Below are 24,576 nucleotides of genomic sequence, written 5' to 3' on the forward strand. Positions count from 1 at the left end.
CCAGTTTATCACTATTACGTATGATGTTTACTGACAGTTTTAAATATATGCTCCTGATTATTTTAAGGTATAGTCCATTTATTCCTATACTCTCAAGCATTTTTAGTAGGAATGGATGTTGGATTTTATCAAATGCTTTTTCTGCATCTATTGAGATGATCATATGGTTTTTGTTAATTTGGTTATTGATATGGTCGATTATGCTAATAGTTTTTCTAATAATTGAACCAGCCCTGCATTACTGGTATAAATCCCACTTGTTCATAGTGTATTATCCTGGGGATGATTTTCTGTAGTCTTTTTGCTAATATTTTATTTAAGATTTTAGCATCAATATTCATTTCTTTCTCTGTTTTCAACCTACCTGGTTTAGCTATCAGTACCATGGCTGTGTCATAAAAGGAATTTGGTAGGACTCTTTAATACCTATTTTTAAAAACAGTTTATATAGCATTGGCATAAGTTGTTCTTTAAATGTTTGGTAGAATTCACATGTAAATCCATCTGGTCCTGGGAATTTTTTTAGGGAGTTGGTTAATAGCTTGTTCTATTTCTTTTTCTGAAATGGGACTATTTAGATTTTTTACTTCTTCCTCTGTTAATTTGGGCAAGTTATATTTTTGAAGGTATCTTCCATTTCATTTAAGTTATCGAATTTATTGGCATAAACTTGGTCAAAGTAGCTCCTAACTATTGTTCTAATTTGTTCTTCATTAGCGGTGAGTTCTCCCTTTTCATTTTTAAGACTATCAATTTGCTTTTCCTCTTCCCTTTTTTAATCAGATTTACTAATTTACAGATTTACTATTTTGTTGTTTTTTTCATAGAACCAACTCTTAGTTTTATTAATTAATTCAATAGTAATTTTGTTTGTTTGTTTGTTTTTGTATTTTTTTTTTTTACTTTCAATTTTATTAATCTCACCTTTTATTTTTAGAATTTCAAGTTTTGTGTTTGTCTGGGGGTTTTTAATTTGTTCCTTTACTAGCATTTAAAGTTGTAAGCCCAATTCGTTGACCTTCTCTTTCTCTATTTTATGCAAGTAGTCCTCTAGAAATATAAAACTTCCCTTTATTACTGCTTTGGCTGTATCCCACACATTTTGGTATGATGTCTCATTATTGTCATTTCTTGGGTGAAGTTATTAATTATGTCTATGATTTGCTGTTTCACCTGATGATTCCTTACTATGAGATTATTTAGTTTCCAATTATTTTTTGGTCAATTTTCCCCTGGCTTTTTATTGAATGAAATTTTAATTGCATTTTAGTCTGAAAAGGATGCATTTACTATTTCTGCCTTACTGCATTTGATTTTGAGGTTTTTATGTCCTAGTATATGATCAATTTTTGTACAGGTTCCATGAATTGCTAAGAAGAAAGTGTACTCCTTTCTGTCTCCATTTAGCTTTTGCCAAAGACTTATCATATCAACTTTTCAAGTATTTCATTTACCTCTTTGACTTCTTTCTTATTTATTTTGTGGTTTGATTTATCTAGTTCTGCGAGTGCAAGGTTGAGATCTCCCACAATTATAGTTTTGCTGTTTATTTCTTCTTGCAGCTCTCTTAATTTCTATTTTAAGAATTTAGATGCTGGACCACTTGGTGTGTATATGTTTAATATTGATACTGCTTCATTATCTATGCTACCTTTTAGCAGGATATAATGCCCTTCCTTATCTCTTTTAATTAGATCAATTTTTGTTTTTGCTTGATCTGAGATGAGGATGGCTACCCCTGCTTTTTTGGCTTCACCTGAAGCATAGTAGATTCTGTTCCACCCTTTTACTTTTATTCTGAATGTCTCACCCTGTTTCAGGTGTGTTTCCTGTAAACAACATATAGTAGGATTCTGGCTTTTAATCCAGTTTGCTAACTGCTTCCTCTTTATGGGGGAGTTTACCCCATTCACATTTATGGTTAGAATGACTAGTTCTATATTACTTGCCATCCTGTTAACCCCTGCTTATGCTTATGCTTTTCTCCTTTCCTTCCCTCTCACCCCCCTCCCCAGTATTAAACTTTTGAGCACCACTTGTTTTTCACAGCCCTCCCTTTTTAGTATCCCTCCCTCACTTTCAAGTTCCTTCCCCTATTTTACCCCTTTTCCTCACAATTTCTGTATTCCCTTCCCCTTAGCTTACTCCTTCCCACCCACTTTTCAATAAAGTGGAAGAAGTTTCACCATAAATTGAATGTCAATTGATATACACTATTTTTCATCTTCCTCCTTTCTTTCTCTCAGATAGTTCTAGTTCTAGGACAAATTATACATTTTTTTAACATATCTTTATGGCAGAAATAAAGTTCTCAAGATTTCTTTTTACCTTTTTAGAAATCTCTTGAGTTCTGTATTTGAAGATCAAATATTTTGTATAGAACTGGGTTTTTTTTCCATTGAGAATAGATGGAATTCATTTATTTCTTTAAATGTCCATCTTCTTCCCTGGAAAAAGATTCTCATTTTTGCTGGTAAGTTAATCTTGGCTGCATACCAAGTTCCTTAGCCTTTCAGAATATCATGTTCCAGGCCCTTCGTTCCTCTAAAATGGACTCTGCTAGAATCTGGGTTACCCTTATTGTGGCTTCTCCATATCTGAATTGCTTTTTTCTAGCAACTTCCAATATTTTTTCCTTTGTCTGATGGTTCTTGAACTTGGCCACTATATTTCTTGGAGTTTTGATTTGAGGGTCCCTTTCAGTAGGTGACTGATGACTTTTTTCAATGTCTATTTTACCCTCTGTTTCTAAAACATCTGGGCAGTTCTCTTTGATAATTTCCTCGAAAATAGTGTCCAAGCTCTTTTTTTCCTCACATTTTTCAGGGAGTCCGATTATTCTCAAATTGTCTCTCCTGAATCTGTTTTCCAGGTCTGTTGTCTTTCTAATAAGGTACTTGACATTCTTTTCAATTGTTTCGTTTTTCTGGTTTTGCTTGATTCTTGGTTTCTCCTTGAGTCATTCATTTCTACTTGTTGAAGTCTAATTTTCAATCATGTATTTTCTTCACTCACTTTTTTTTTTAATATCTTTTTGTAATTGTCCAACTGAGTTTTTAAGTGAGTTTTTTTTTTCTTCTATGGAATTTTTTTCCATTTCATCCATTTTATTTTTTAGAGAGCTGTTTTCTTTTTCCAACTCACTAATTTTATTTCTCAGTGATTTGTTTTCTTTATCCACTCTGTCTTTAAATGCATGGGATAATATCTCCAGACTCTCTTGCCATGCTTCCATTTCCTTTTCTCATTTCTCTTCTAGCTCTCTTGTGAGAGCCTTTTTGGTTTCCTCTATGAGTGTTCTATTTATTGAGGAGCAGATTATATCCCCCTTAGGGGATTCCTCTGGAGACAGTCTGCTTTTAGTCTCTTTAGGGTTTGAAGTCTGCCCTCTATCCATACAGAAGCTGTCAATGGCTAGAGTCCTTTAAATTTTTTGTTCATTTTGTCAGAGCTGGAATTGAAGAAAACAAATTGAAAAGAGAAACATTTGCTCTGTTTCTGGGGGGATGGGGCTGAATGGTGTTACTGGGTGCCTCTACAGACTACTGGAGACAGCAGCGAGGCACTAACAGGACAGCAATAGCTGTGCTGTGTCTGCGCTCTGAGGCTCTAAGAGTGTGCTGAATCACTCCGGGTGGGAGTGGGGGTGGCCGGGTCACAAGAGACACTAGCTTTCTGGGGTTTTATTTTTTACATCCAGTGTTTACACCTTCTCTATTACTCCTGCTTTGCTGCCTTGATGGAATATCCACACTGGGGTAAAAGTTGTTTCTCATAAACAGAAGAAATCTTCCCCCTTCCCCCCCTCAGGTCTTAACTGTGTGAACTGCCTGCCTCACTCTCAATGTTTGCCCTCAGTCTGTGCCCAGTCTGTTCTTCCCCTCTCCCGAGCAAACACAGACCTTTTCTGGCAATTTCAAAGATGTCTCCTGTTGGTGATTATTTGTGGGTTTCTTTTCTGGTCAAGCATTAATTCTGAGGTTTGTCATGAAGTAAATTCTGAGAGAAAATGCAGAGCTCAAGCAGCTGTTTGCCTCCTCTCCATCTTGGCAGGAACTCTCCCTCGATGAATTATTTCAATAGCCAATTTACTTCCTGATTCTATGACATCTGTGCAGTTTTCTTTGATGATTTTCTGAAAAATAGTGTCCAGGATCATTTTTTCATCATGATTTTCAGGGAGTCTAATAATCTATAGATTATCTCCCCTAGATCTATTTTCCAGGTCAGTTGTTTTCCCAAGCAGGTATTTAACTTTTTTTTTTTTCCTATTTTTTCTTTTTTTTTTCTTTTTTCTTTTTTCTTTTTTTTTTTTTTTTTTTTTTTTTTTTTGGTTTTGCTTGACTGATTCTTGATGTCCCATTGACATTCATTTCTATTTGTTCAGTTCTGATTTTAATGAATTATTTACTTCATTTATTTTTTATTTTAATTCTTTTTGTAATTTTCCAATTGAGTTTTTAAATAATTTGTTTTGGTCTATGAGATTTTTTTTCCCATTTCATAGTTTTTTAAGGATTTATTTTCTCTTTTCAATTCACAAATTCTGTTTTCCTGGGAGTTCTTTCCATTTTCCATTTCACATTTGGTGAAATTATTTTCTTTGTCCACTTTATCAAATCTTTCTTTTACTAAGTTATATGCCTTTTCCTGATCATCTTGCAAAGTTTTCCTGTCCTTTCCCCATTTTTCTTCTAGCTCTCTTTTAAGACCCTTTTTGATTTCTTCTAGGAGAGCCTTGTGTGATGGGGACTAGGTTATATAAACCTTTGGGACTTTAGCTGGATACAATCTGATTTAGGTCTTCTAGGGGTTTTAAATTTATTCTCTTTCACCATGGAAGCTGTTCTATAGTTAGAACTTGCTTTGCCTTTTTACTCATTAAAAAAAAAATAAATAATTGGGGGCCTGCTTTTAGGGCATGGAGGTTCTAAGCTTCCTCTACAAACCTGGATGCAACAGCAGGTATTCTGAGATCAGTGGCTACACTAGGATTGTGCTGTGTCACTCCTGGTACTGGGTGGGTGTGGCCAGGTCCTGTGAAAGTCTGGCTCTTTGGGTTTTACTCTTAATCCTATGTGTTTGCATTGGATGTTTTTATAACTTCTCTGCTGATCTACTGGCTTATAACCAGAGCAAAGTAACCAACACTGAGGTATAGTTCTCCCGGTAGCTTCTCCACCTGGTGCTATGGGGAGGATTCTACCTCAGTGATAGCTACTCAGCCTATGGAGACCAGAACCTTCCCCAAGTCTGCTCAGCTTGTGCTGGCCTCTGTGTTCTGCCTCCCTGCCTTTGCCTAGCTGCCTTCCACACCTGACCAAAACAGACCTTTTCTGGCAATCTTTGATATTATCTTTTGGTGGTAATTTGATACACTCCCAATATTAGTGAATTCTGTCACTCTGGCACTATTTCAGTAACTGAAGTTATTATTTACTTTGAAGGTAGTAGGAGAGTTCAAAAAGAAGCATGTGTCCTCCCTGCCATCTTGGCTCCTTCCCCCTGAATAGACTTCTAAACATTTTGCCACTTTTGTGCACAGTATCAGATTTCACACACCACTGGCATATCCTTCAGTACTCAAGGCCAGACAATTGTAGAGAGGAGGAACAGAGATATCAAGATGCTTCTCCAAAAACAAAAGAAAGGAAGAGCCACAGGTAACCTCAGAGAAATTCTAAACTTAACTTTCCATAGTATTCATTTTTTATTTTTGATGAAGATTCGGTGGGTCTGGCAGACAGGTTTAATAACCCACCAGAAGGTCACTGTCCAGTGTGAGCAGCTCCAATATCTTTAGATAATCTCCAGGTGATGTAGAGAGATCCAGAATGTGGTGAATAGAATGGATTAGACAGGCTAAAAAAAAGTGTTTGCTTATATCTCTAAAGATGGAGAAGGAATCAGATGGGTATCCATGAACTGTATCCACCTTGTCCATTGGAGAAAGATGGGGGAAAAAAATTGGGTGATTCCATCTAACTATGTGTGCTATTGAAAGAGTATAGCAATTAACCCTATGTGTGTGGAAAATGACTCATGAACATCAAAAATTGTTAATGAGACTGATACAGGACGTCAAAACCTAAAGGAATAATTGGATTCCCTGATATATGAAATTATGGACAATAGATTAGTTTTGGATTATTTCTTGGCTGCTGAAGAAAGTCTGTGTGTGTGATTGTTAATTATATATTCTCCTTCTGGACTCATGGAAATATTTTATGATTTCATGTAGAATCAACTATTTTCTTGTGTAATTCCTCTCATGTAGATTCATATTGTTTGCTACATTACTACTTGCCTGTGAGATTCCTCTAATATTGATTCATATTATTTGTTACATCATTACTAGGTTGTACTATATTATTACTTGCTTTTGTGATATCTTCCATGTTGATGGATTTATGTATACTTGTTTCAACTAAAAAAAAAAAAAAAAAAAAAAAAAAAAAGAAGAAGAAGCTGGATAATGTAGAGAGCCCCAGACAGGAGGAAACTCTTGGTGAGGTATAAAAATCTTCAGCCCAAAGGGAACCTGCTGACAATGTCTCATTCAGCTTTCAATTTCCCTTGGAGCATCTCAGTCTAAAGTTCCCTGAGAAGTGGGGGCGGGAGGGGATCTACTTGAATCAAGGGATACTTACAGTAAATAGAAGCATTTACATATTAATAGTAGGGAGCTTGTAATTAGCACTTGTGGAGTGTGCTATGGTGATATAATGGCACTATACTTGGCACTTGCTTAGTATGCTTAATCATGTAATCATACTAAGGTATTTAGGAGCTAAGAGGATTTGAAATAAAGGAACTCCATCTTTGACCATTCTCCTGGGTCCCTGCTTCATCACTCCTCCATTACAACCAAGGACTCAGGCTGGTCTCGAGATCCTCCAGAGAGCTAGTCTGGACTGTATATTTTGGCATCTCAGCATGGAGGTTCTAGAAAGCACTCTACAATTATGGTATATGAATGTTATGATATATTATCTTTCTACAATAAACCATCAGCAGAATGATTTCAGAAAGGCCTGGAGAGACTTGCATGAATTGATACTAAATGAAACAAGCAAAACAAAGAGACCATTGTGCACAGCAACAAGAAGAATATGTGATGATCAATTTTGATGAATGTGACTCTTTTCAACAATGAGGTCATTCAGGCCACTTCCAATATTCTTATGATGGAAAGAGCCATCTGCATCTAGAGAGAGGACTGTTGGGACCAAATGTGAATAATGACATATTATTTTCACCCATTTTTGGTCTTGTTTGAATGCTTTATGTTTTTTTTACTAATTTTTTTCCTTTTAGATCTGAATTTTTCTTATGTAGCATGATAATTGTGAAAATATATAAAGAAGAATTGAAGAAGTTTTACTTGCTGTCTAGGGAAGGAATTTGAGGGAAGGGCAAGAAGAAAACATTTGGAATACAAAGTTTTGCAGGGGTTAATGTTGAAAACTATCTTTTCATGTGTTTTTAAAATAAGCTATTATTAAGGAAAAGAATATTATTTATCCATACATTTTGAAAATAAATAGTTATTATTAAAAAAGAAAAACATTGTAGCTAAAAATACAATTATGAAATTATATTGCTGTTAAGAATTTATTCAAACAGGAGCAGAAAAGTACATATGAAATATATAAACTATACATATAAAGTCGATAAATATAAATATGTACAAAAATATTACATTTGAGATAATTTAGGACAGACATTATTAGCTTTGGCAGAATCAGAAAAAGCCTTCATAAAATAAATTTATGATATGAGAAGTCAGATTAGGAAGAAAATTCATAAAATACTGAATCAATTATATATGATTTCATAAAACTTCATTTAAAACATTGTGAATTATTGGACATCAGGCATCTTGTAAAGAAAAATCCAATATAAGATAGATATGATCCAATATAAACATTAAAGTGTTCTAAAATAAACCTATTGAATTATCAAATTATGTGGCAAGCCTACCCCAAATTGCTCTGCTATCCACATGATATCAATCTTCATATTATAATATAGAAATTGGAAAATATTAATTCTTAGTGGCTTATAGAAAACCTAGATTGCACTTTCTTCAGTATAATGTTTACTATGTGGCAGCAATTGTGCTAAGTCCTGGGGATAGGAACAAGAAAAAAATCAGCACCCTCTACCTTCAAGGCACTCAAAATAAAATTGGATAAGATAACACATACAAGAAAGCTGAAAAGGAGGGAGTAGTAGCCAGGGATTCCAGAATAGGAACATTTTTTTTCTTGGCATTTTACTATGAAATTACAAGGAAATTTGTGATCCTTTTATAAATAAGGCTTTGGAGGGAGTTTATTTCTCTTCTTCCTCTGCCTCTAATCAGAAGTAAGAGGCAACTGCAGTCATACTATAAAAGTAAAGAATATTAAAACCTAAATCTGTCCTCATGGAGACAAGATTTCAGGTGGTCAACCTATGGGGTGGAAGGCTGGGGTCCCATTATTTGATGCTGAAGCTAATTTTTGCTAAGGATGAAGAGTGGAGTTATTAGGAAGGTTGTGTGCCTTTTATTAAAAAAAAAAAAAAAAAAAAAAAAAAAAAACATAGTGTAAGCTTTCAGAAAGTCAGGAAGGACTTTGGAGTAATTGATCACCCTCTATTTGTGAATTCCAATGTTGTGGTGTTTAAAAAGATTGAGAGATTTTTATTCTGAGTAATTTAATAAATTTATTTATTTATTAATCTTCATTTATAATAGGAGGAAACTAACTTTCATGATTTCTGTCAAAATTCCCTTGTAACAATTCAAATTGACCTATAAGTATAAAACAAATTGAATATCAGCTATAGTTTTTATTATATTTATCCCAAATTCATAGTTAGCATCAAGACAGTATGTGTGACATAGGGATAAGTATACTCAGCATGGTTACATTTCATTATTTTGTGTTTGTGGCAGCCCTTTTTGTAGTGGCTAAAAACTGGAAAATGAATGGATGCTTATGAATTGGAGAATGGTTGGGTAAATTATGGCATATGAATGTTATAGAATATTATTGTTCTGTAAGAAATGACCAGCAGGATGAATACAAAGAGCATTGGAGATTCTTACATGAACTGATGCTGAGTGAAATGAGCACAACCAGGAGATCATTATACACTTCAACAACAATACTGTATGAGGATATATTCTGACGGAAGTGGATATCTTCAACATAAAGAAGATCCAACTCACTTCCAGCTGATCAATGATGGACAGAAACAAGTACACCTAGAGAAGGAACACTGGGAAGTGAATGTAAACTGTTTGCATTTTTGTTTTTCTTCCCAGATTATTTTTACCTACAAAAAAAATTGGTTCTGCACACATATATTGTACTAGGATATACTATAATATATTTAACATGTATGGGAATGCCTGCCATCTAGGGGAGGGGGTGGAGGGAAGGAGGGGAAAAATTCAGAACAGAAGGGAATGCAAGGGATAATGTTGTAAAAAAAAAAAAAAAAAAAACTACCCATGTATATGTACTGTCAAAAATGTTATAATTATAAAATTAATAAAAAAATAAAAATTTAAAATTAAAAAAAAATACATTTCATTATTTTGAAGCTTGTGCAAAAATATCAGGCTGGAAATGGACTGTTTATCCCTACTCATATGAAGAGGGGAATACACATGAACATTTGGGGAGTAGGACTTCACTTTGATTCTAAAGCAATTATTTTCTTTTAGGAATTTGTCAATGCTTGCGCAATTATAGACCATTCATGGTTTGGCACCACTAATGCATATGGTGCAATAGCTTAAAGCCAAGAAGAACAAATAGTTCTTGGAAAGGTTCCCTGCATGCTGCTCAAGAAGAAGCATGTAAAAAACAACAACAACAGGAATTGTTCTAGATGATAGAAATTAGTGGGAAAAAATCATTGTGTATATACTTGTTTTTCCCTTTCTCTTCCATGAATGACATTCTTGTTATAAATGAATGATTTTGATTGATTGTTCTGTGTAGTTATGCTAGTTTTAGAATTAGCCTATGCATAGATGTTTCTTTATTCAATGAATTATCTGAATGATAAGGAAAACTTTCTAGGCTTCTATGTTAAAATTATTTTATCTCTTTTTTACTCTAGATTAGTCAATTACACATGCAAAAATAAATGGATACACATGCATTCATATATGCATAAGCATATATGTAATATATATATATATATATATATATAAATTTACATATATACACACACACACATATATATATATATATATATTTATCTAAATCATACAATATAGTGTTATAGCTTTAGAGATATGTTTGGGGAGCAAAAGACAAATATGTTGGCCATAGCAACAACTAGAAATGACTTATTAGACTTGAATAACATATTGGATAGACTGACAAAGGGTATATCACTCTTTTCCTTTCCTTTTTTAACTTTTTATTTTACCTTTTTTTTTTTTTTTCAAGACAATTGGGATTAAGTGATTGCTCAGGGATACACAGCTAGTAAATTTCAATTGTCTGAAAACAGATTTGACTCAAGTCCTCCTCACTCTATGATTGGTGTTTTATCCATTTTACCACTTTTCACTTTCATGAAATAAAGAAGTAACACGTTGTTGTGGATAGCCTAGGTGTTCAAAATCAACCTTTGGTAATAGTTTTATTGTTTTCCTGGATATATCAATTAGCTTCCATCCACCTCAGTTAATTATGTAAAATTTAACAATTAAAATCTAGATAGTTGATCAAGACTTCCTTTAATTGATGATACCACGGATTTATTGCATTGCATATTCATGCATGTAAATCCATATTGATGACTATGTATTCTATTATATATATATATATATATATATATATATGATATATGCAGTGATAGAAACTTTAACTTGATATATTGGGAAACAAAAATTAATTTTTTGATTAGAAGAATGAACATTTTAAAATAGTTCTCAAAATGTTTGAAAATTTCACAGAAGGACAAAAGGAGAAATCTGAGGGAAGGTGAAAAAAATTAGTGGTTTTGAGATCATAATCTCACTATATAAAAAATCTTGTCATCTCATCAGTGTAGGTACTCCCTCAACAAACACAAATAAACAGTCTTTCTAAAGTTTTCATAAATAGTTGCCAAAAATTGTGGTTAAATATGACATCTCTTATATAAAAGTTTTCTGATTCTGAGTTGACTTAATAATTTAATTAAAATAAAAATTATTGAAAGAATAAGCAATAGAACCAATTTTTAGCTAGATGATTTCTATAATGCTACTCAATTCTCAAAAAAACTAACAAACAAACCAAAAAAAAAAAAAAAAAAAAAACAAAAACAAAAACAAAACCCTGGTTCTGTTCTTGTTTAGCTCTTCACAGTGATGAGCGCAAGTTTGCATTTTTGTTCCAAGTAGTTAAAATTAGTAGAAAAGTTTTTCATTTTCAAAATACTTTTAAATGTAATATCTAACCTTCTTCATGTATGGTTTAATACATACATCTTAGGTCAGAATAAAAAAAAATGAAGTTTTGGGGGAGTTTTGTACAGAAGCTTTACAACAAGGTATTGTAAATACCATAAAAGAGACACAAAATTTCACACTTTCTAAAATTCAGAAATTTAAAAAAAATTCTGATTTTCAAAATTTTTAGACAAAGGGAAAAATATATATTTTTGTCGATTTATCAGATCTTCAGCACCTTGCCCATAATCTTGTGCTGTGGATGAGGTAGTATAAGTGAAGAAGTATTATAAGGTAAATAAATATTTATTCATTTTGCAGAGTTAGAAACCAAGTTTTCTAAGAGGGTTGGTGACAATCTAGATTACTTTAGAATACCCAGACATTTGATAAGAGATTCAGAATTAGAACAAAAATGTCCTGATTCCAACCTTGGAAATGAAAATTAAAAAAGAAAATTAACCTTTTGCTTATGGCACAGATTGATATGATGCAGTGATTATCAGAATGATTATTAAATTAAAATCAGAAAATATATTATTGATACTAAGTAGCAACTTTATAATATACAACTCAATGCACAAAAGTATTAAAACTCAAGTTTAATATGCATTTTAGTCAGTTTTTTCAGCTTTAAGTTGCACAATTTGGAAGCTATAACATTCAAAATAATTGAAGTTTCTATAAAATTCATGGAAACTTCGTCATTTAAGATATAATTAGTGTTTTTTTTTTAAATAACTTTCTAGAAGCCTGAAGAAAGTAATTTTTAGTAACTGAAACAGCAATTAAATAATTCAAATTAAAACAGCTCTTTGCAATATACTATGCAACATAGAGAAATGTCCTACTTAGTAATATCGCAATGAATATGATTTCATACAAAGAGAAATACAAGTCCATTATAGAACTTAGTGCTCAGTTTCATGGAGGATTTGCCAATCTCAATTCATATATCCTTTCAATACCTCACAATTTCATCATTTCATTGAATTCTCTGCATGTTTAAGTTATTTTATCTCTTCTTTCTTTTACCATTTTCTTCTTTTGACCTGAACCCAAGTGCCATCAGACTAAATAGCTAAATCACAAGATAGAGTTGCCTGAGCTTTTCATTGAAGGTCACTGGGAGGGATATGTCATATTGAGCTTTGCAGGGATATATTTATCATCTAAAACATTCTCATCTACAAACAGCTTAAATCTCTGCTATGTTCCCAATAAACATTTGACACACCTTCCATTGTTGTAGCTCTTCAATTCCCCCAAATAATAGAATCCTGAACTGCACTTGATTTTTAGATAAGATCTGCTCTCTGTAAGGAGACATTTTTCAACTTTATAACAATTTCCTATACTTCAGTGAGAGGACAATATCTATATATCTATGATACACTCCTTTATATACAAATCCTTTAAAGGAGAGAGAGGTTCACAGAAAGATAAAAGTGTCAATTTTAATGGCTTATAAAATGAAAATGATTTAGGTGAATTGAAGAGAATTTAGAAATTATAGATCAAGAATATAAATTTCATTGGGTGACTTTCTGGTTTCTTCAAAAGCAGCAATTCTCCAAACTTTTCAACAATGGTGTTTAAATGTATACATATATTGTATTTAACTTATACTTTAACACATTTAACATGTATTGGTCAACCTGTCATCTGGGGGAAAGGGTAGGGGAAGGAGGGGAACAGTTGGAACAAAAGGTTTTGCAATTGTCAATTCTGAAAAATTACCTATGCATATATCTTCTAAATGAAAATCTATAATAAAAAATAAAATAAGTAAAATATATTATTAAAAAGAAAGAAAGAAAGAAAGCTAGCTGGGCCCCAGGTAAGAAAACTAGGTTGTGAAAGAGATAATAAAGGATTTGGACTTTTTAAAAAAATGGTGTTCAAATACAAATAAGAATCCTTAAACCACCCATAAAGATCTCTATAGAGCTCATATTGATTTAGAAAACCACATGCTGTATTTTTTAGTTATTTTGTTAAATATTTACCAATTATATTTTAATCTGCATCTGCAAGAATGTTGTGGCTGCAATATACCAAAATGCACATATTCTAGTTTTAAAGGAACTATTTCCTTCAATTATTTTTTTTCCTCATTTGGCAATTTATATTTTTTTGTGAGTGTGTCATTCAGTCAATCTTTATCCTTTTCCCCTGTTTTTGACTCTCTCTTCCATATCTTTCATTTATTTTCTCTATTTTCTTCTACATTTCTTATTTAACTTTTAGAATCCTTTTTGAGCTCAGCTAAGAAGATTTATTTTAGGTTTGAGACCAATTTGTATTCCTTCCCTTTCAGTTTTTTTTTTGTTTGTTTGTTTGTTTTTCATACAAGCATATTGTACTCTTCTGAGTTAAAATTTTGATCTTTCCTATCACCATATTAGCTTTCTATAGCTATGGGTCATTTTTTGGTTTCTTGCTAATTTTTTTTTGCAACCTTGTGGAAATATTTATATAGGGAATAGAGAACTTATCACTGATTTTGAACCTTGGATCCTCAAGTGCTGGCCACTTGTTAACTGCATTGTCTAGTTGCACCTATTGTTGCCTTTTTTCCAAGGCTGGCAAATTGCCTTCTGTCTCTACTATTGACTTGCTATAATACTGGCATATTAAGCCTTGGTTGAGGTGTCACGATTGCTGATATGTACTGTGGCTAAAAGCATTCTATTGGCTTGTCTGGACAACCTCAGCATTTGGGCTCCTCTCCTCTTTTATCCAAGTGAGATAGATCTTTCCTGAACTCTTTCTAATTTCTATATTAAACTGGATAATTGTTCATTCTATCTTTTTTGGGGTTTTGTCACTACAGAATCCGTATAGGGACACGATTTAACATTTTATTAAAGGTAAACTGGGGATGGTTCAAGATATTTCTTAGCTAATTTCTGTCTTCTTGGCTCTGTCCCTGATAAAGTTCTTTAAAAGTTGCATGCATCGCAAAAAGACTTCAGAAAATCATCCCCAGGATAATATACTATGATCAAGTAGGATTCATACCAGGAATGCAGTGCTGGTTTAATATTAGGAAAACTATTAGTATAATTGACCATATTAATAATAAAATTAATAAAAACCATATGATCATCTCAATAGATGCAGAAAAAGCATTTGACAAAATCCAACATCCATTCCTACTAAAAACTATTGAGATTATTCCTTAGAATAATCAGGAGCATATATTTAAGACCTTCAGTGAGCATAATATGCAATAGAAATAAACTGCAACCTTTCCCAGTAAGATCAGGAATGAAACAAGGTTGCCCACTATCACCTTTACTATTCAATATAGTACTAGAAACGCTAGCCTCGGCAATAAGAGCCGAGAAAGAGATTCAAGGAATTAGAGTAGGAAGTGAAGAAGTCAAACTATCACTCTTTGCAGATGACATGATGGTATACTTAGAGAACCCCAAAGACTCTGCTAAAAAGCTATTATAAATAATTCAGAATTTTAGCAAAGTGGCAGGATACAAAATAAATCCACATAAATCCTCAGCATTCTTATATATCACCAACAAAATGCAACAGCAAGAGATACAAAGAGAAATTCCATTCCAAACAAATGTTGAGAGTATAAAGTATTTGGTAATCCATCTACCAAAGAATAGTCAGGAATTACGTGAGAAAAATTGCAAAACACTTGCCAAAAAAATAAAGTCAGATTTAAATAATTGGAAAGACATTCAGTGCTCTTGGATAGGCCGAGCGAATATAATAAAGATGACAATACTCCCCAAACTAATCTATTTATGTAGTGCTATAACAATCAGACTCCCAAGAAACTATTTTAATGACCTAGAAAAAATAACAACAAAATTTATATGGAAGAATAAAAGGTCGAGAATTGCAAGGGAACTAATGAAAAAAAGGTAAGAGGAAGGTGGTCTAAGTGTAACTGATCTAAAGCTATATTATATAGCAGCAGTCACCAAAACCATTTGGTACTGGCTAAGAAATAGACCGGTAGATCAGTGGAACAGATTAGATACAAAGGACAAAAAAGGGTACATCTATAGCAATCTAATCTTTGACAAACCCAAAGATACCAACATTAGGGACAAAAATTTATTATTCGGAAAAAAATCTGTTGGGAAAATTGGAAATTAGTATGGCAGAAATTAGATATGGATCCACACTTAACACGATATACCAAGAAACGATCAAAATGGGTCCATGATTTAGGCATAAAGAATGAGATAATAAATAGATCAAAGGAACAGAGAATAGTCTACCTCTCAGATCTGTGGAGGAGGAGGAGAACTAGAGATCATTATTGATCACAAAATAGAGGATTTTGATTACATCAAACTAAAAAGTTTCTGTACAAACAATACTAATGCAAACAAGATTAGAAGGGAAGTAACAAATTGGGAAAATATTTTTAAAATTAAAGATTCTGACAAAGGTCTCATTTCCAAAATATATAGAGAACTGACCCTAATTTATAGGAAACCAAACCATTCTCCAATTGATAAATGATCAAGGGATATGAACAGACAATTCTCAGATGATGAAATTGAAACTATTTCCACTCATATGAAAGAGTGTTCCAAATCACTACTGATCAGAGAAATGCAAATTAAGACAACTCTGAGATACCACTACACACCTGTCAGATTGGGTAAGATGACAAGAACAAATAATGATGAATGTTCGAGGGGATGTGGGAAAACTGGGACACTGATACATTGTTGGTGGAGTTGTGAAAGAATTCAGCCATTCTGGAGAGCAATTTGGAACTATGCCCAAAAAGTTATCAAACTGTGCATACCCTTTGACCCAGCATTGCTGTTATTAGGATTATATCCCAAAGAAATACTAAAGAGTGGAAAGGGACCTGTATGTGCCAAAATGTTTGTAGCAGCCCTTTTCATAGTTGCTAGAAACTGGAAGTTGAATGGATGTCCATCAATTGGAGAATGGTTGGGTAAATTATGGTATATGAAGGTTATGGAATATTATTGCTCTGTAAGAAATGACCAGCAGGAGAAATACAGAGAGGCTTGGAGAGACTTAGATCAACTGTTGCTGAGTGAAATGAGCAGAACTATGGGATCATTATACACTTCAACAATGATACTGTATGAGGATTTATTCTGATGGAAGTGGAAATCTTCAACATAAAGAAGATCCAACTCACTTCCAGTTGATCAATGATGGACAGAAATAACTACACCCAGAGAAGGAATACTGGGAAGTGAATGTAAATTGTTAGTACTACTGTCTATCTACCCATGTTACTTATACCTTCGGAAGCTAATAATTAATGTGCAACAAGAAAATGGTATTTACACACATATATTGTATCTAGGTTATAATGTAACACATGTAGGATGTATGGGATTGCCTGTCATCGGGGGGAGGGAGTGGAAGGAGGGAGGGGATAATTTGGAAAAATGAATAAAAAAATAAAATAAAATAAAATATAAAAAAAAAAAGTTGCATGCATCATGTTGCTATAAAGAAAGATAAACTGTTTAATCTTATCATTTCTATTTCATATTTCCTCTTTAAAATTTTTCTCTTTCATCTTGTGCTTAAAATTAAAATTTTCTATTCAATTGTGGCATTTTCAACAAATCCGTGAATTTTTTTTATTATTTTATTAATTTTTTATTTTATTAAATATTAATTTTTCTTCCTGAAGGATTATATTCAGTTTTGCAGCATACATGGTTCTCCATTGTTATCTCAGCATTTTTGTTTTTTTTTTAGAATATCATATTTCAAAGATTTGTCTTCTATTACATGATAGCTGCTAAATCTTGTGTAATCCTGACTATGCTACATGATATGTAAAATATTTCATTTAGAATGCATGTTTTATATTCTTAAAATATGAAAAATCTATGTAGATATTGATCTATCAGTATCTCTCAGTTTCTACTATATTATACATCAAAAGATTCAATATTATCAGGAAAATTAATTTTTGATTTCTGAAAGGCACTCTAAACTTCCCAAATGTCCTTAGACACAGTTTGTGAATGATGTTTCTAATGGAATTATCAAGTACCTCACTATTTTTCCTAAGATTTTTTGTATGTATTATACAAGTAACAGACATGTAGCAGAGAAAGATTTCATTCATGAGATGATTATGAAGTGAATAGGAGCAGTGTGAAGTGGTAGTTAGCCTACTTAAATGTCTTCTTTCTAAAGTGTTTGAAGTATATATTATTCAAGTAAGTCCTGAAAGCAAAAACTTTTTCCTTATTGATTATGTAACCCTTGTGAATAACAGAAAATCATTGTCAATCAATACTATGTTACAATTTGATTATTATATAAAATATTTCTTTTTAGTCTTCAAAAGTAAAGGAATATTTATTTAAAAAAACTGGAATGGAAGTCAGAAGTAAAATTTTGGGGAAAAAAGAAGCAAAAAGCAACACATAATACTCATTGCGACCAATCTAGTTGATACATCCTCATTAGAGTTTGGGGTGGGGGAAGTACCTTTGAGAAAAGAAGTAGAGTGCAATATAATTGCACTTAGAAAGAAGCTGAAAAGAGAGGACCGAATTGTAACAAGGAAAATTGTCAGATACAAATGTTTTGCCTTGTAAAATCTGGTTTTTACTAACCTTTTAGTAATTTTAGTGATATTTCCAATTTATTTTATTGTTTCTTTCATCTTCATTCTTCAATTCAATTAGAGTTCCATCAAACAATAAGCCATAAATTCCTGCAAAAACTTCCTCATTTGTATGTCTTATAAATTATTCTTTTTGTTATTGACAACACTAATTCAAGATATTTTATTCTATGTTTGGGCAAATGCAATGGTTTTCTTTTTTATTTATTATAACTTTTTATTGTCAGAACATATATATGGGTAATTCTTTTTTTGTTCTAACTCTTCTCTTCCCTCCCTCCATCCCCTACCCTAGATGGCAGGCATTCCCATACATATTAAAAATGTTATAGTATATCCTCCATACAATACATGTGTGCAGAACCATACAGTTCTCTTGTTGCACAAAAAATAATTGGATTCAAAAGGTAAAAATAAGCTGGGAAGAAAAACAAAAATGCAAACAGTTCACTCTCATTTCACAGTGTTCCTTCTCTGGGTGTAGCTGATTCTGCCCATCATTGATCAATTGGAACTAAATTAGATCTTCTCTTTGTCAAAGATATCCACTTCCATCAAAATACAAGTTCATATAGTATTGTTGTTGAAGTGTATAATGATCTTCTGGTCCTGCTCATTTCACTCAGCATCAGTTCAGGCAAGTCTTTCCAAGCCTCTTTGTATTCATTCTGCTGGCTATTTCTTATATAACAATAATATTCCATAACATTCATAGACCACAATATATCCAACCATTCTCCAATTGATGGGCATCCATTAATTTTCTAGTTTCTACCCTTTTAGTAGAAAAGGGCTGCCACAAACATTCTGGCACATATAGGTCCCTTTCCCTTCTTTAGTTTCTCTTTGGGATATAAGCCCAGTAGTAACAGTTCTGGATCTGCATATTAGGGTATGCACAGTTTGATAAGTTTTTTGGGCATAATTCCAGATTGCTCTGCAGAATGTTTGGATTCATTCACAACTCCATCAATGATGCATCAGTGTCTCAGTTTTCCCGCATCCCCTCCAACATTCATCATTACTTTTTCCTTTCATCTAAGCCACTCTGACAGGTGTGTAGTGGTATCTCAGAGTTGTTTTAATTTGAATTTCTCTTATCAATGATGATTTGGAACACCCTTTCACATTAGTGAAATAGTTTCAATTTCATCATATGAAAATTGTTCATATGCTTTAACCATTTTATCAATTGAAGAATGGCTTGATTTCTTATAAATTCAAGTCAATTCTTTATATATTTTGGAAATAAGACCTTCATCAGAACCTTTAACTGTGAAATTGGTTTCCCAGTTTGTTGCTTCCCTTCTAATCTTGTTTGCATTAGCTTTGTTTGTACAAAGGCTTTTTAATTTGATATAATCAAAATTTTCTATTTTGTGATCAATAATGATCTCTCGCTCTTCTTTGGCCACAAATTCCTTCCTCTTCCACAGGTCTGTGAGGTAAACTATCCTATGTTCCTCAATTTATTTATAATCTTGTTCTTTATGCCTAAATCATGGACCTATTTTGATCTTATCTTGGTATATGGTGTTAAGTGTGGGTCCACGCCTAGTTTCTGCCATCCTAATTTCCAGTTTTCCCAGCAGTTTTTGTCAAATAATGAATTCTTATCCCAAAAGTTGGGATATTTGGGTTTGTCAGAAATTAGCTTACTATAGTTATTGATTATTTGGTCCTGTGAATCAAACGTATTCCACTAATAAACTGATCTATTTCTTATTGAATACCAGATGTTTTTGGTGGCCTCTACTTTATAATATAGTTTTATATCTGGTACAGCTAGAACACCTTTATTTGTTTGTTTGTTTGCTTGTTTGTTTTTGTTGTTGTTGTTTTCTTTAATTTCCTTGAAATTCTTGATCTTTTGTTCTTCCATATGAATTGTGTTGTTATTTTTTTAGGTCATTAAAATAGTTTATTGGGAGTCTGATTAGTATAGCACTAAATAAAAATATTAGTTTAGGGAGTATTTTCATTTTTATTCTATTCATTTGGCCTATCTAAGAGCACTTAATATTTTTCCAATTATTTAAATTTGACTTTATTTGTGTGGAAAGTGTTTTGTAATTTTTATCATAAAATTTCAGACTTTTCTTGGTAGATAAATTCCCAAATATTTTATGCTATCAACAGTTATTTTGTTTTAACAGTTATTAACAGTTTTTTTTAACAGTTATTTTGAATGGAATTTCTCTTTGTATCTCTTGCTGCCCGATTTTGTTAGTAATGTATAACAATGCTGAAGATTTATATAGATTGATTTTGCATCCTGCAACCTTCCTAAAGTTGTGAATTATTTCTACTAGCTTTTTAGTGGAATCTCTGAGGTTCCTTAAGTATTCCATCATATCATCTGCACAGAGTGATAATTTGGTTTCCTCATTACCTACTCTAATTCCTTTAATCTCTTTCTCAACTCTTAGGGAGTTGGTTAATAGCTTGTTCTATTTCTTTTTCTGAAATGGGACTATTTAGACTATTTACTTCTTCCTCTGTTAATCTGGGCAAGCTATATTTTTGAAGGTATTCTTCCCTTTCATTTTAGTTATCGAATTTATTGGCATAAAGTTGGGTAAAGTAACTCCTAATTATTACTCTAATTTCCTCCATTAGTGGTGAGTTTTCCCTTTTAATTTTTAAGCATAACAATTTGATTTTCCTCTTCCCTTTTTAAAATCAGATTTACTAAGGGCTTATCTATGTTGTTGTTGTTGTTGTTGCTGTTGTTGTTGTTTACATAGAACTAACTCTTAGTTTTATTAATTATTTCAATAGTATTTTTACTTTTAATTTTATTAATCTCTCCTTTTATTTTTAGAATTTCAAGTTTAGTGTTTGAATGGGGGATTTTAATTTGTTCCTTTTCTAGCATTTTTAGTTGCAAGCTCAATTCATTGACCTTCTCTTTCTCTATTTTATGCAAGTAGGCCTCTAGAGATATAAAATTTCCTCTTATTACCACTTTGGTTTCATCCCACATATTTTGGTATGATGTCTCATTATTGTCATTTTCTTAGTTGAAGTTATTAATTATGTCTATGATTTGCTGTTTCACCCAATCATTCCTGAGTATGAAATTACTTAGTTCTAAATATTTTTGGTTTATTTTGTCCTGGCTTTTTCTTGAATGTAATTTTCAGGGCATTGTGGTGTAAAAAGGATGCATTTACTATTTCTGCCTTACTGCATTTGAATTTCAGGCGGAAAAGAAAGTATACTCCTTTCTGACTCCATTTAGTTTTTCCAAAGATCTATCATATCTAACTTTTCTAGTATTCTATTTATCTCTTTGACTTCTTATTTATTTTATGGTTTGATTTCTCTGATTCTGTGAGTGCAAAGTAAAGCTCTCCCACTATTATTGCTTTGCTGTAGTTTTCTTCTTGCAGCTCTTAATTTTTTTAAAGAATTTAGATGCATATATGTTTAATATTGATATTGTTTCATTAGCTATGCTACACTTTAACAAGATATAGTGCCCTTCCTTATCTTTTTTTTTAATTAGATCAATTTTTGTTTTTGCTTTATCTAAGATCAGAATGACTACCCCTGCTTTTTTGACTTTACCTGAAACATAGTAGATTCTGCTCCAACCTTTACCTTTACTCTGTATGAATCACCCTGATTTAAATGTGTTTCTTGTAAACAAAATATTGTAGGATTCTGGCTTTTAATCCAATCTGCTAACCACTTCCTCTTTATGAAGGAGTTTATCCCATTCACATTTATGGTTAAAATTACCAATTCTGCATTGCTTGCCATTTTGTTAACCCCTATTTATGCTTTTCTCCTTTCCTTCCCCCTTACTCCCCTCCCCAGTATTAAACTTGTGAGCACCATTTGCTTCTCACATCCCTCATTTTTTAGTATCCCTCCTCCCACTTTAGAGTTCCTCCCCCTATCTTATCCCTTTTCCTCCCAATTTCTGTATTCCCTTCCATTTAGCTTACTCCTTCCCTTTTTACTTTTCCCCTCCCATGTTTCAATGAGGTGGGAAAAGTTTCATTATAAATTGAATATTTCTTATATTTTTCTCTTTAAGCCAGTTCTGATGAGATTAAGGTACACAATATGTTCATCCCTCTACATTCTTTCTCTCAGATATAATAGGTTTCCTTTTCCTCTTCGTGAGATGTAGTACCCCCACTTTTACCCTTTTTCTGGTACAATTTCCTTTACACCTCTAGTTTCTAGAACAAATTATACATGTGTTATTTATATATCTTCATAACAGAAATATAGTTCCCAAGATTTCTTTTTTAACTTTTTAGGTTTCTCTTGAGTCCTGTATTTGGGGATCAAACTTTTTGTTTAGTTCTGGTTTTTTGAACAGAAATAGATGAAATTCACATATTTCATTGAATGCCCAACTTCCTACCTGGATGCTCATTTTGGCTGGGTAATTTATTTTTGCTGGCATTCCAGGTTCATTAGCCTTTCAGAATATCATAGCCCAGGACCTTTGATCCTTTAATGTGGACCCTGCTAGATTCTGAGTAATCCTTACTGTGGCTCCTCTATATTTGAATTGATTTTTTTCTAGCGGTTTATAGTATTTTCCACTTGGTCTGATCGTTCTGGAATTTAGCCACAATATTTCTTGGAGTTTTGATTTTAAGGGTTCCTTTCAGTAGGTGATTGATGAATTATTTCAATGTCTATTTTACCATCTGTTTCTATAACAATTGCGCAGTTCTCTTTGATAATTTCCTGGAAAAAAATGTCCAGGCTCTTTTTTTCATCATATTTTTCAGGAAGTCCAATAATTCTCAGATTATCTGTCCTAGATCTATTGTCCAAGTCTGTTGTTTTTCTAAGAAGGTATTTGACATTTTTTCCCATTGTTTCTTTTTTTTTTTTTTTTGCTTGATTGATTCTTTGTGTCACCTCAAGTCATTCAATTCCATTAGTTTGATTTTAATTTTCAATGAATTATTTTCTTCACTTGCTTTTTTATATCTTTTTTTTTTCTAATTGCCCAATTGTGTTATTAAATGAATTGTTTTGTTCTATGGAATTTTTTTTTCCCATTTTGCCAATTTTATTTTTGGAGAGTTATTTTCTTTCTCCAGTTCACTAATTCTGTTTTTCTTGGAGTTGTTTATATTTTCTATTTCACTAATCCTATTTTTCAAAGATTTGATTTCTTTATGCACTCTACCTTTAAATGAGTAGGATGATTTATCAGACTCCCTTGCCAAGCTTTCCTTTCCTTTTCCCATTTTTCTTCTAGCTCTCTTGTGAGAGCCTTTTTAATTTCCTCTATGAGAGTCTTGTGTGTTGAGGACCAGATCATATTCCCCTTTGGAGATTCATCTGGAGACAGTCTGATTTTAGTCTCCTTAGGGGTTAAAGTCTGCTCTCTATCCATCTCGAAGCTATCAATAGTTAGAGCCAATTTTAATTTTTTGCTCATTTTGTCAGAGAATAATCAAAGAAAACTAAGAAAAAAAAAAACACAAATGCAGTCTGCTTTCTTTCTGGGTGAGGTGGGGGGGGTGGATGGTATTACTGATCTTCCTCTACTGAGTGCAGGGGGGGCAGCAATGAGGTACTACCAGGACAGCAATGGATGTGTGGCTGTGCTGATACTCTGAGAGCCTGTTGAGACACTCTTGGTGGGGACAGTTCCTGAGAGACCCTAGCTTTTTGGGGTTATAATCTTTATCTCCTGTGTTTATAGTTTCTCTGCTGATCTACTGGCTTGCTGCAAGGGCAAAGTAGCCAAGAACTGTGGTAAAGTTCTCCTGGAAGAAGCAACTGAGATCACACCACACTCCCCTCAGGTCTGCCTTCTCAGTGTGAGCTGCCTTCAGTACTCTCACTGTGTGCCTGCTATCTGTGCCAGATATAACCCATTCCCACCCCTGAGCAAAAAACAGACCTTTTCTGGTGAATTTTGAGGATATCTTTTGTTGGTAATTATCATTATTATGATTATTATTATGATGATGATGATGATGATTATTATTATTATTATTTTAAGTCAAACACTAATTTCAAATCCTTGTCAAATAAAGTATTCTGAGAGCAAAGACAAAGCTTAAAAAGATGTGTGTTTCCTCTCTGCCATCTGATCCAGAAGTCCCAAATGCCAAATGCAATAATTTTCTAAATGACTTCTGACATCCATTTTACCATTCATTTTCAGGATCATCTTCCTAATCTTCCTTATCTGTCATTGCTTGTGAAAATATCCCTATTGGGCTTATATTCCAAAGAAATCTAACAGGAAGGAAAGGGATCGAATGTTTTGGAATATTATTTTTCTATAAGAAATGACCAATGAGATGATTTCAGAGAGGCTTGGAGAGATCTACATGAACTGATACTAAGTGAAATGAGCAGAACCAAGAGATTGTTGTACATGGCAACATCAATATTATAGGACAACCAATTCTGATGGACATGACTCCTTCCTACAATGAGATGATTGATGTCACTTCCAATGATTTTATGATGAAGACACAACTAAACCAGGGAGAGGATCGTGGGA

The sequence above is a fragment of the Sminthopsis crassicaudata genome, chromosome 3, assembly GCF_048593235.1.
Source record: "Sminthopsis crassicaudata isolate SCR6 chromosome 3, ASM4859323v1, whole genome shotgun sequence".
NCBI classification, from domain to species: domain Eukaryota; kingdom Metazoa; phylum Chordata; class Mammalia; order Dasyuromorphia; family Dasyuridae; genus Sminthopsis; species Sminthopsis crassicaudata.